Here is a 13,407-nt window from a genome sequence, read left to right as displayed (position 1 = left end):
ATTAAAAAGGATGAAATAATGCCATTTGCAGCAACATGGATGGACCTAGAGATCGTCATACTAAGTGAAGTAAGTCAGAGAAAGAGAAATATTGTATGATATCGCTTATATGCGGAATCTAAAAAAAAAATGATGCAAATGAACTTATTCACAAAACAGAAACAGACTCAAAGACTTCGAGAACAAACTTACGGTTACCAGGGGGGAAGGGTCAGAGGAAGGGATAGTTATGGAGTTTGGGATTGACATATACACAAGGCTATATTTAAAATGGATAACCAGCAAGGACCTACAGTATAGCACAGGGAACTCTGCTCAATATTATGTAAGAACCTAAATGGGAAAAGAATTTGAAAAGGAATAGATACATGTATATGTATAACTGAATCACTTTGCGGTACACCTGAAACTAACACAACATTGTTAATCAACTATACAGTTCTCCAGTATAAAATAAAAAGTTAAAAAAAACAAAACTATACATCCTTCAGGAAAAAAAAAAAAAGATGATATATTGGGTTGGCCAAAAAGTTCGTTCGGGTTTTTCTGTAAGATGTTACATATATACACTTCTCAGCCATAAATGCGAATGAAATAATGCCATTTGCAGCAACATGGACGCAAACAGAGATTATCATACTAAGTGAAATAAATCATAAAGAGAATGACACATACCATATGATATCACTTATATGTAAAGTCTAAAATACGACACAAATGAACAGGTCTACAAAACAGAAACAGACTCATGGACACAGAGAACACACTTGTGGTTGCCAAAGAGGAGGGGGCTGGGGGGGGATGGAGTGGGAGGCTGGGGTTAGCAGATGTAAGCTATTATATACAGAATAGATGGACAACAAGGTCATACTGTATAGCACAGGGAACTATATTCAATATCCTATGATAAACCATAATGGAAAAGAGCATTAAAAAAAGAATGTATGTATGTACATAACTGAATCACTTTTCTGTACAGCAGAAATTAACACAACATTATAAATCAACTATACTTCAACAAAAACAATTAAAGAGATGTGATATACATATAACTATATAGATTTACACACACACACACACACACACACACACACACAATGGAATACTACTCAGCAATAAAAAAGAATGAAATTTTGCCATTTGCAGCAACATGGATGGACTTGGAGGGCATTATACTAAATGAAATAAGTCAGACAGAGAAAGACAAACACTGTATGATATCACATATAAGGAATCTAATAAAACACAACAAACTAGTGAATATAACAAAAAAGAAGCAGACTCACAGATATAGAAACAAACTAGTGGTTATCAGTAGGGAGAGGGGACAGGGGAGGGACAAAATAGTAGTACAAGAGTAAGAGGTACAAATTATTAGGTATAAAATAAGAAGCAAGGATATATTATACAGCATGGGGAAAATAGCTAACGTTTTGTAGTAACTATAAATGGAGTATAACCTTTAAAAATTGTGAATCACCATGGTGTACACCCGTAACATATAATATTGTACTTCAACTATACTTGAATAAAATTTTAAAAATTGAGAATGTGCAAGTGATTTCTGTACTGATACCCTTAAATGAGAACTCTTTTGACCCTGTGTCCCTTAGAGATAGCTGTAGGGATAGCAGCTTGCTTAGAGCATGCACAGCAACTTCTCCAGAAGGCCATCAGAGAAAGGAGAAGCATGTTGGAAGATGACGCTAAGTCACAACAATGATGTATCCTCTAGCTGTCGGAGCCCAGGCCACTGGTCTCCCGTCTAACATTCACAGCTCTTGGGCATGCGGTAAGTTCTTGGGGTTCAGAAGGATAATAAGAGTGACCATACTTATGACACGATGTATTGATCATTTACAGTATTCCAGGCACAGTACTAGTGCTCTACATACAACTCTTCACTTAACCTTTATGACATCTATACAAGGTATCACCATTTCTGTTTTATAGAGGAAACTAAGGTTCAGAAATATTAAATTATTTACTAATAGACACACAGCTAGTATGAGGCAGGCCTGGATTTTAACTTTAGTCCCTCCGATCCCATAGCCTGTCTGCTTAACCACCAAATTCTGGATTGTTCATTCTTAAGCTATCTCCACATCACTTACCTACTTAGAAAGTTTCAATGGCACCTTACTACCTATGACAGTGGTTCTCAACCCAACATTATATGTTCATCGAATTCAATGACTCATGGCTGCCTAGACAGTCATACACACTACCCAAGTCCTGGAACGCTTCCTACATTAAGGTGCATGTTATTCATCTTGAAGAGACCGGCCAAGGTCACACCTCCTCTGAAGCCTTCTGTGAGGACTTTAGCACCTAAAAGTTTCTGAAATGATTTTCTGTCCTCTGGGTTCCCCAAACCCTTACTGAGTATCCATCATTTTGCCTTTACAGTATGACACCTTACAAGTTAGCATTTTATGTATGGTACGTGTCACGGTCCCAGCACAAAGCACATTCACTTTAGAATAACTGGAGTTGTTTTTCATAAAGGGACTGTTTACAGAAGTGTGGGAAGTCTAGAGGGAAACTATGGCAGCTAGTGTGAGCCCCAAGTCTGGTAATAGAAGCCCCTATAACCACTCGCAGGCCTAAAGAAAGGATGCGAAGAGGCAACGGTTATTGCTAATGGGACCCAATACAAAGAAGGCTGCCTGGAGAGGGCTGCCTTACAGGAGCTGGGACTATCAGTTGAGGAATTAAATAACTCCATAGAAAAGACTAAAACTCTAATTCAAAAAGATGCATGCACCCCAATATTCATAGCAGCACTATTTATAAGAGCCAAGACATGGAAAAAACCCAAGTGCCCACCAACAGACAACTGGCTTAAGAAGATGTGAGGGGCTTCCCGGGTGGCGCAGTGGTTGGGAGTCCGCCTGCCGATGCAGGGGACACGGGTTCGTGCCCCGGTCCGGGAAGATCCCACATGCCGCGGAGCGGCTGGGCCCGTGAGCCATGGCCGCTGAGCCTGCGCGTCCGGAGCCTGTGCTCCACAACGGGAGAGGCCGCAACAGTGAGAGGCCCGCGTACGGCAAAAAAAAAAAAAAAAAAAAAAAAAAGAAGATGTGAGATACACACACACACACACACACACGAATATTACTCAGCCATTAAAGAACAATGAAATAATGCCATTTGCAGCAACATGGATGGACCTAGAGATTATCATACTAAGTGAAGTAAGTCAGCCAGAGAAAGACAAATATTATATCACTTACATGTGGAATCTGAACAATAATACAAACGAATCTATATACAAAACAGAAACAGTCTCACAGACATAGAAAACAAACTTACAGTTACCGAAGGGGAAAGGGAAGGGATAAATTAGGAGTATGGAATTAATAGATAACAAACTACTATACATAAAACAGATAAGCAACAAGGATTTACTGTAGAGCACAGGAAACTATATTCCATACCTTGTAATAACCTATAATGGAAAATAACTTTTTAAAGTATAAATATTTATAAAAGTATATATATATATATAAAACAATCACTTTGCTGTACACCTGACACTAACATAAATATTGTAATCAACTATACTTCAATTTAAAAGAATCCCAGATGGGGAAAGACATAAATACATACAGACATACATACACAAATCACTCCACAGGGTGAGAGACAGTGAACGAATACCTTGCCTCGCTCTCCTTCCTCCCTCCCTCAATCCATCTTTTGCCGACGCTCCTAACTGGCAGAAATCGACAGGAAGCTGAAGAGCAAGGGAACTCATAGATCAGTGGTTCTCAAATGTTAACGTACATCAGGATTACCTGAGGGCTATTAAAGATTCCTGAGCCCCCACCCCCAGATTTTCCGATTCAATTGGTCTGGGGTGAATGGGGCTCAAGAATCTGCCACAAGATCACCATCAATGCTAGCATGATGCTGATTCCAGGACCAGACACTGAGAACAACTGCCAGAAACCCTACCCTAGAGGCCAGCCTCCTAGGGTACAGAACATGGTGGAAGGGGTGAAAAGTTGATCCTGAGGGGCAAAAGGAGACTATCCAGCACACACTCATTTATCCAATCTACACCGTTAGACCAGAGGTCAGCAAACCTTTTCTTTAAGAACCAGAAAGTAAATATTTTAGCCTTTGCAGGCCATATGGTCTCTGTTGCTACTACTTAACTCTGTATTCATAGCACAAAATCTGTCACAGACAACACAAATGAATGAGCATGACTGTGTTCAATAACATTGGACTTTCATTCTTTATTTATAAAATTTTGTTTACCACAAACTCATTTAAGTCTTACCCACCTCTGTATCTCCACAGTGTTCAAAAACGACCACTACAATCATTTGCTGAGTGTCCACACATAAATGCCAGGAACCTTACAGGCATTATCTCTTCACTTTGAGGACACCTAGATTTACTCTGCCCCAATTAGGATCAGCACTTGTGTAGCTCGCAATTTATATAAGCCAATTTTTCATCTCCACTCTATGTCAGGAACTGCGTGAGTCACTCGGGATCCAGATGTGAAGGAGACAGCCACAGTCCCTAGCTTTGAGGGTTAACCAGCTAATGAGATGTCAATTAAGGTTTTCTGGTTGCAAGCAACAAGTGTGAGCCTGAGTAATTTAAATAAAATGAAATGTGTTGGCAAAATACTGAAATGCCGATAGGCTTGAAAGACAAACAGGTCAGCCATTCTTCAGAAAGGCTGGAAACCAGAATACATCCCACAAGGGTTGCCAAGTCCCAAGCTCACTCCCTGGATTCTTGGAACTCTGTCCTGGATGGGGCTCTGCCTTAGGCAGGTTTTAAAACTTCCCCAGATGATTCTAATTTGTAAGCATGGTTGACAACTACTGCTCTGGTCTCTTCAGCAGAGTTGTTTTATTTTTCTCCTATGTCATTCTGTGTATTAGTAGATCACTGGCTCCTGGTAAAGTTAAAATAAACTTTTGAAAATATACCCCAATTCCCCACGAAGTTTAATAGGTGGACAGCAATATACCCCATGTTTATAGCAGTCATTTTGCCTCAAAGTATTCTCAGGTGTCTCAACTCAAGTGAGCTTCATGGCTGCCCTATGACGTAGACGGCACAGATGTTATTATTTCTCCTTAAGACAAGAAAACTGAGGCTCAAGTAAGGGATGGGCCCAAGTGAATGGCAAGAGCTGAGACTAGACCCCAGATCTCCATAGGGCAGTGGTTCTCATTAGAGAACCACTAGAACATTAGAGTGACTCATTAGAGAACCACTAGAACATTAGAGTGACTACGACACACCTGGATACTTGTTCCAATGCAGTGTACTTGACTTCAAATCCAGAGGTTCTGATCCAGTAAGTCTTGAGTGAGGCACAAGTACCTACAATATCACCCAAGTGATTCTGATGCACCCGGCCCCCAAATCTCAGTTGGTGAAACACTGCCAGCGAGGAAATCATCCTCAGCCCATGGCTTTGAATATGACCCTGTCCAGAAGCAACGGAGTGGACCAGCTGACCAATTCAAGATGCTTTCCAAACCGATAACATTTCCTCTGCTTTTCCCTTCATCCTCTTATCTGCTAATATTAGCTTTTCAGAGAAGTAACAAAGACAAACTCTAGATCAGCAATAGTGAGTTTCCGTTCACCTCAGATCAATCAGTAATGGTTTCTTAAAGCCTTGGATGGAGAAGCAATGAGACTGTACTGGGCACAGCAGGAAAATATATTGTGATCAGTTAGTGATGTCTGTCAGGGACATGCTGAGGATTCTGGCAGTCGAGGCTATCATTGCTCTAGATAGGATTTATCCTTTGTTGTTTTTTGGTAGAAAGAATATTTCTACAAAGAGAGACCTTGTTTTTAACTACAGACAATGAGAAATGATTTTTTTTAATTGCTTCCATGCTTTCCATAAACTACGGGTTGTACTCGAGACATTCTAGATGCCATGATTCAAATGTAAATATCCCCTGAAATCCATCAATGTCTGGGTAGTTGATTAAGCACCATGGACTATAACGGTGTTCCCTTTTCCGATCTTCAGGCATTTTTTATTTTTGTGAGCTGATGTATTACCACGATGAGCGTACTTTCTCACACATTCTGCTCACGATAACAGATGAGGTGTGAAATTGATTCTGAACACCTAGGAAGGTTATGATTTATCATCATCCATTAGGCCCTGTGGAGCTTTACAGGATGAATCCCAACTACACTCAGAATCCAACCACACTTCTGGAAAGAGGACACTTAATGACTCAAGATACATTAAGTACAGCTATTTCACAGCTGGCACCCAATAAGGGGCTCCATTTCATTCAGTCAGTCAACAAATATTAACTATGCACCTAACATATGCCCAGTACTGTTTTAGAAACTGCAGATAACACAACGGGCAAGAAAGACTCATTTATCCTTAGAGCTGGCTTCCCTCCCTGTTAACTCACACTCACTACTGGCCAAACACACCAACAATGTGGCACCTGGGGATCAATACTTGAGGTGGTCTGAACTGGATGTCATCCTACAATTTTCTGAAGGTACTTGGGGGAGCCAACTTGTCAATAGCCAACGCTGCACCTTAATACTCCCTGTACAAAGGATGGGCCCATGGAAATCACTGATGAGTGAGGGTGTACGGCACATGAGCCCCTCAGGAAGTCACTCAGTCAAGAAGGGGCTTCAGGCCTTACCTAACTGAAAGTATGTAGACCTCTGGAAAGAATTCTCTCTCCTGCTAATCAATGCCTAAAACCATATCCTTACCCAGAGCTGGGCAAGGGAAAAGGGAGACAGGACATCGAAAACGCGTAAGGGAGTTGTTGTTTTTAATACACACTCCTAAGGTTTTGTTCTGCTGTCCCAGAATTCTGCCTCTGCAGTTCTGGCCTAGGCTCCAGGCAGATCTATAAAAGCACCCATGGGTGATTCTGATGAATCTAGAAAACACTGTCTTCAAGTTTCATATAGATACAGGCCTCACCAGTGTCAAAATACAAGGTAGAGATTATGAAACCCATGTGACTGGGAATCACCCAGCTCAAGTGCTAGTCCTGCTTTTGTCTTTAATCAGCTGTGTGACCTCAGACAAGCCACTGCAGCTTTCTGGGCCCCAGTTTCATTAGAGACACAATGAGGGGAGAAGGAGTAGATGATTTCCAAAGTGTCTTAAAGAGCTCAGGTTATGGAGTTATTTCTTTTACATGTGCAGGCCAGTTTCAAACACTAATTGATTAAGACTTGGTATAAATAATCACTGTTAAATAGTTCTTACAGGAAAGTAATGCATATTTAAAACACACTCGTGCCACATCAGTCCATTACATATTTAATTGTCTTCGGGATCCATAATTAAGCTTCTGCGGCGTTCGGTGTGGAATTTTTGTAAACTCCCCAGTAGCAGAGTCATCCTTGTATCATTTGTCACCCTGCCTTCTGTCTTCCTGCCCCTTGCCCCATCCTTTGGATGTCCCCTCAGCTGTGGTAGTTAGTCATTATCTGACTTAAGTGGAAGCTACTGGGTTTCTCTAACAATATGTAAATTCCCTCTTCTCATTAGAGGATCCAGAATTGTGACTTTTTACAGACCTTTAACAGACTGATTGGATTAATATTCATGCTGATTGCCTGCCTCTCTATACCCCACTCACTCACACCATCATGCAAATCCTCTGTGCTGCTGGCTAAAGCCATTGGCCAAGCAACTTATCAGATGACAAACATCAAGATTTTTGTGTCTATTGCTTCTCCATACAGATAATCTCCTTTGAGATAATAATGAATGAGACCAAACTCGGACTTTCTTGCCCATTCAGCATACTTATCTTGTCTTCACCCCTACCTCCAGCCTAGTTATAGGTCAAAATCAGCAAGAGTAATTTCCCAGGAATTCTTCACCAAGCCAGTGTTCATCTTTGGGATGGGGCTTATAGTTCACTACCCACCTAGAATCATAGCATATTAGAGCAATAGATCTCAAAACTCTAATGGGATAAGAATTCCACAGGGGCGTGGCAGTTGTTTTCCAGTCTGCTCGCAGCCCCACACTCCCCAAAGCAAGTCATAAGTCCAGCCCACTCAAGAGATGGAGGGATAGACTCCACCTATTAAAAAGGAGCAGTCCCATTAAAATCCTACTAACGAAGTCCTCACCCTCAGCACATCCCTTGTTCCTTTTACTCCCCCTCTTCCTCACACCATTATTACCATGACAGACTATAGGCAAAATGGTCCCCATTAATCCCTTCTATTTATTCCCCTTGGCAATGTGACTATAAAGCTCCTCCTGGACTTCCCTGGAGGCACAGTGGCTAAGAATCCGCCTGCCAATGCAGGGGATACGTGTTCAAGCCCTGGTCCAGGAAGATCCCACATGCCGTGGAGCAACTAAGCCCATGCGCCACAACTACTGAGCCTGCGCTCTAGAGCCCACGAGCCACAACTACTGAGCCCGCGTGCCACAACTACTGAATCCCACATGCCTAGAGCCCGTGCTCTGCAATAAAAGAAGCCACAGCAATGAGAAACCCACGCACGGCAACGAGGAGTAGCCCCCGCTCGCCACACTAGAGAAAGCCCGCGCACAGCAACGGAGACCCAATGCAGCCAAAAATAAATAAATAAATTTGTTAAAAGAAAAAAAAAGCTCCTCCCATCAACAGGTGAAATCTGTTTCTCCATCTCTTGGGTCTGGGCCGGCTTTATGACTTGCTTAAGCCAGTAAATAGTAGCAAAAGCAATATGCCAGTTCCGATTTTAGACCTAAAGACCTTGCATGCTTCCTTTTGGAATCTCACTAAGCTTCTGCGTGAATGAGCCTGAGCTAGCCTGCTGGAGGATGAGAGACCTCACGGAGAAGCAAGTTCCCCAGCCAGCAATCAGGCAGACCACAGAACCAGAGCCACCTAGCTGGCCTGACACCCACCACAGATACATGAGGGACACCAGCCAAGATCAGAAGAGCAATCCAGTTGTCCACTAGACTGGGGAGCAATAACAAACAATTGTTCCTTTACGCTACTAGTTTTAGGGCGTTCTATAACCCCACAACAGATAATTCATGTAATAATTGTTTCCTTTCATTAAATCTCTCTTCCATTGCTGTTTCTCTGACTGGATCATGAATGATAAAGGAAACTTACTAAAAATGCAAAAGCCCAATTGAAGCACCCCAGGCAATTTTGATATACGTGGCCTCAGAACATTCTTTGCCAAACACAGCTTTCAAGGGGCTGTGGAAATTATCTTGTCTAAACTCTCACCTCTCAAGCAGTTTATAGATAGGATCACCTTTAGGCAAAACCTCAGTCTGATCAAATATTTGGTAACCAATTCCAATGTCCAAGAAACATCACAGCACTGTCAGGGATCTTTTCTTTTCCTAGCTTCATTCCCTCAAGCTGCAGTTTTTGTCTCTTTCCTTGTATTTCTAACTTAGAAGAAAAGAAAAAAACTGGCTGGTAGATATCCTCTACAAGTAAAACATTTTTTATCCCCTAGGTTAAACAGCTGCAGCCAAATTCTTTAAATTTTCATTCTGGCTGCTTGGAATTAAAAAAGAAAAATGTAATTAGTTCCTGATGTACAACATAATGATTTGATATTTCTATATATTACAAAGTGATCACCACAGTGAGTCTAGTTACCATCTGTCACCATACAAAGATATTACATTATTATTGACTATATTCCCCTTGCTGTACCCTTCATCTCTGTGACTCATTTATTTTGTAACTGGAAGTTTGCACTTCTTAATCTCCCTCACTTGCTTCACTCATCCCTCCACCCCGCTCCACTCTGGCAACCACCTGTTTGTACTATGTATCTATGAGTCTTTTTCTGTTTTGTTTGTTCATTTGTTTTGTTTTCTTGGATTCCACATATAAGTGAAATCACATGGTATATGTCTTTCTCTGGCTGATTTATTTCATTTAGCATAATACCCTCTAGGTCCATCCATGTTGTTGCAAATGGCAAGATTTCATTGTTTGTTTTTTTCGTTTGTCTGTTTGTTTTTGCAGTAGCGGGCCTCTCACTGTTGTGGCCTCTCCCGTTGCGGAGCACAGGCTCCGGACGCGCAGGCTCAGCAGCCATGGCTCACGGGCCCAGCCACTCCGCGGCATGTGGGATCTTCCCGGACCGGGGCACGGACCCGTGTCCCCTGCATCGGCAGGCGGACTCTCAACCACTGCGCCACCAGGGAAGCCCGATTTCATTGTTTTTTAATGGTTGAATAATATTCCATTGTGTGTGTATATCACATCTTCTTTATGTCCATTCACCTATTAATGGACACTTAGGTTGCTTCCATATCTTGGTTATTGCAAATAATACTGCAATGAACATAGGAGTGCATATATCTTTTTGAATTAGTGCTTGTTTTCTTCAGAAAAATACTCAGAAGTGGAACTGCTGGATCGTATGGCAGTTCTATTTTTAATGTTTTGAGGGAACTCCGTACCGTTTTCTATAGCAGCTGTGCCAATTTACATTCCTACTAACGTGCACAAGGGTTCTCTTTTTTCTACATCCTCTCCAACACTTGTTATTTGTTGTCTTTCTCTTTTTAATTGAACTATAGTTGATTTACACTATTGTGTTAGTTCCAGGTATACAGCAAAGTGACTCAGTCATACATATATATTCTTTTTTAGAGTCTTCAATTATATGTTATTACAAGATTTTGAATATAGTTCCCTGTGCTATACAGTAAATCCTTGTTTTTTTAATATATAGTGGTGTGTACCTGTTAATCCCATACTCCTAATTTATCCCTCCCCCCGCCTTCCCCTTTAGTAACTATAAGTTTGTTTTCTATGTCTGTGAGCCTGCTTCTGTTTTGTAAATAAGTTTATTTGTATTATTTTTAGATTCCACATATAAGTGATATCATATAATATTTGTCTTTCTCTGTCTGACTTCACTTAGTATGATAATCTTTAGGTCCATCCATGTTGCTTCAAATTGCATTATTTCATTCTTTTTTATGGCTGAGTAATATTCCATTGTATGTATGTGTATATATTGATGTATATTATGCCATATCTTTATCCATTCATGGACACTTAAGTTGCTTGCATGTCTTGGCTACTGTAAATAGTGCTGCTATGAACACTGGGGTGCATGTATGTTTTTAGAGTTTTCATCTTTCTGGACATATGCCCAGGAGTGGGATTGCCGGATCATATGGTAAACTCTAGTTTTTAAGCAACCACCTTACTATTTTCTATAGTGCATGCAACAATTTACACTCCCACCAACAGTGTAGGAGGGTTCCCTTTTCACCACACCCTCTCCAGCATTTATTATTTGTAGACCTTTTGATGAAGGCCATTCTCACCAGTATGAGGTGATAACTTATTGTACTTTTGATTTGCATTTTTCTAATAATTACCAATGTTGAGCATCTTTTCATGTACTTGTTGGCCATCTGTATGTCTTTGGAGAAATGTCTATTTAGGTCTTCTTTCTACCCATTTTTTGATTGGGTTGTTGCAGTTTTTTGGTTTTGTTTTTTTGTTTGTTTGTTTTTTGGTATTGAATCGTATGAGCTGTTTGTATATTTTAAAAATTAAGCCCTTTTTGGTCACAACATTTGCAAATATTTTCTCCCAGTCCATAGGTTATATTTTCATTTTGCTTATGGTTTTCTTTGCTGTGCAAATCTTTTAAGTTTGATTAGGTCTCATTTGTTTATTTTTGCTCTTATCTCTCTTGCCTTGGGAGATGATTTAAGAAAATATTACTCAATTTATATGCAAGAATGTTTCACCTATGTTCTCTTCTAGGAGTCTCAACATAATAAAGGTCATATATGGCAAGCCCATAGCTAACACCATAGTCAGTGGTAAAAAGCTGAAAGCCTTTCCTCTAAGATCAAAAACAAGACAAGACTGTCCACTCTTAGCACTCCTATTCAACATATCACTGCAAGTCCTAGACTTGCAATTAGGCAAGATAAAGAAAAGTTATTCAAATCAGAAAGGAAGAAGTAAAATCTTCTCTACTTGCAGAAGACCTATCATATACAGAAAACCCTAAAGTCTCAAAAAAAAAAAAAAAAAACACCTGTTAGAACGAAAACAAACTCAGTAAAAATATACAAAAATCAACTGCATTCCTATACAATAATAGTGAACTATCCAGAAAGAGAAATTAAGAAAATAAAGTCATTTAAAATAGCACCCAAAAGAATACTTAGGAATAAATTTAAGCAAGGAGGTGAATGATGTATACATTGGAAACTATAGGACATTGGTGAAAGAAATTGAAGACACAAATGGAAAGATATTTTATGGTCATGGATTTGAGGAATACTGTTAAAATGTCCATACTACCCAATGCAATGCAATCTCTATCAAAATTCCAATGGCATTTTTCACAGATATAGAACAAACAATCCTAAAATGTGTATGCAACCACAAAAAATCTTAAATAGCCAAAGCAATATTGAGAAAGAGCAAAGCTGGAGGTATAACACTTCCTGGTTTCAAACAATATTATGAAGTTATAGTAATCAAACAGTATGGTATTGGCATTAAAATAAAGACATAGATCAACAGAACAGAATTTAGAGCCCTGAAACAAATCCACACATATATTGCCAATTAATTTACAACAAAGGAACCATTAATATACAATGGAGAAAGGATAGTATCTTCAATAAATGGTGCTGGGAAACTGGAAAGCCACATGCAAAAAAATGAAACCAGACCCCTATCTTAATCCATTTTGAATTGATTTTTGTGTATGGTGTGAAGATTTAGATTTGAAATGACAAGACTCCTAGAAAAAAAAAAAAGACATAGGAGGTAAGCTCCTTGACATCAGTCTTGGCAATGATTTTTGGATCTGACAGCAAAAGCAAAAACAACAGTAGCAAAAACAAACAAGTGGGACTACATCAGATTAAAAGCTTCTGCACAGCAAAGGAAACCATCAACAAAATGAAAAGGCAACCTACTGAATGAGAGAAAATATTTTCAAACCACCTGTGTGATAAGGGTTTAATATCCAAAATATATAAAGAACCCATACAATTCAAAAACAAACAATATAATTTTAAAAGGTGCACAGGAACTGAATTGACATTTTTCCAAAGGAGACATACAGATGGCCAACAGGTACATGAAAAGGTGCTCAACATCATTAATCATCAGGAAAATGCAAATCAAAACCATATGAGGTATCATCTCACACCTATTAGAATGGCTACCATGAAAAAGAAAAGAGACAACAAGTTTTGGGGAGGATGTGGAGAAAAGGGAACCCTTGTGCACTGTTGATCAGAATGTAAATTGGTGGTGCCACTATGGAAAACAGTATGGAGGCTCCTCAAAAAATTAAACAGAACTACCACATAATCCAGCAATCCTTCTTCTGGGTATATATCCAAAGGAAATGAAAATAGGATCTGGAAGAGCTATC

The sequence above is a fragment of the Grampus griseus genome (genome assembly GCF_964374135.1).
Source record: "Grampus griseus genome assembly, chromosome: 3".
NCBI lineage: Eukaryota > Metazoa > Chordata > Mammalia > Artiodactyla > Delphinidae > Grampus > Grampus griseus.
The sequence above is the reverse complement of the archived record's forward strand: the minus strand, read 5'-3'. Positions refer to the sequence as shown.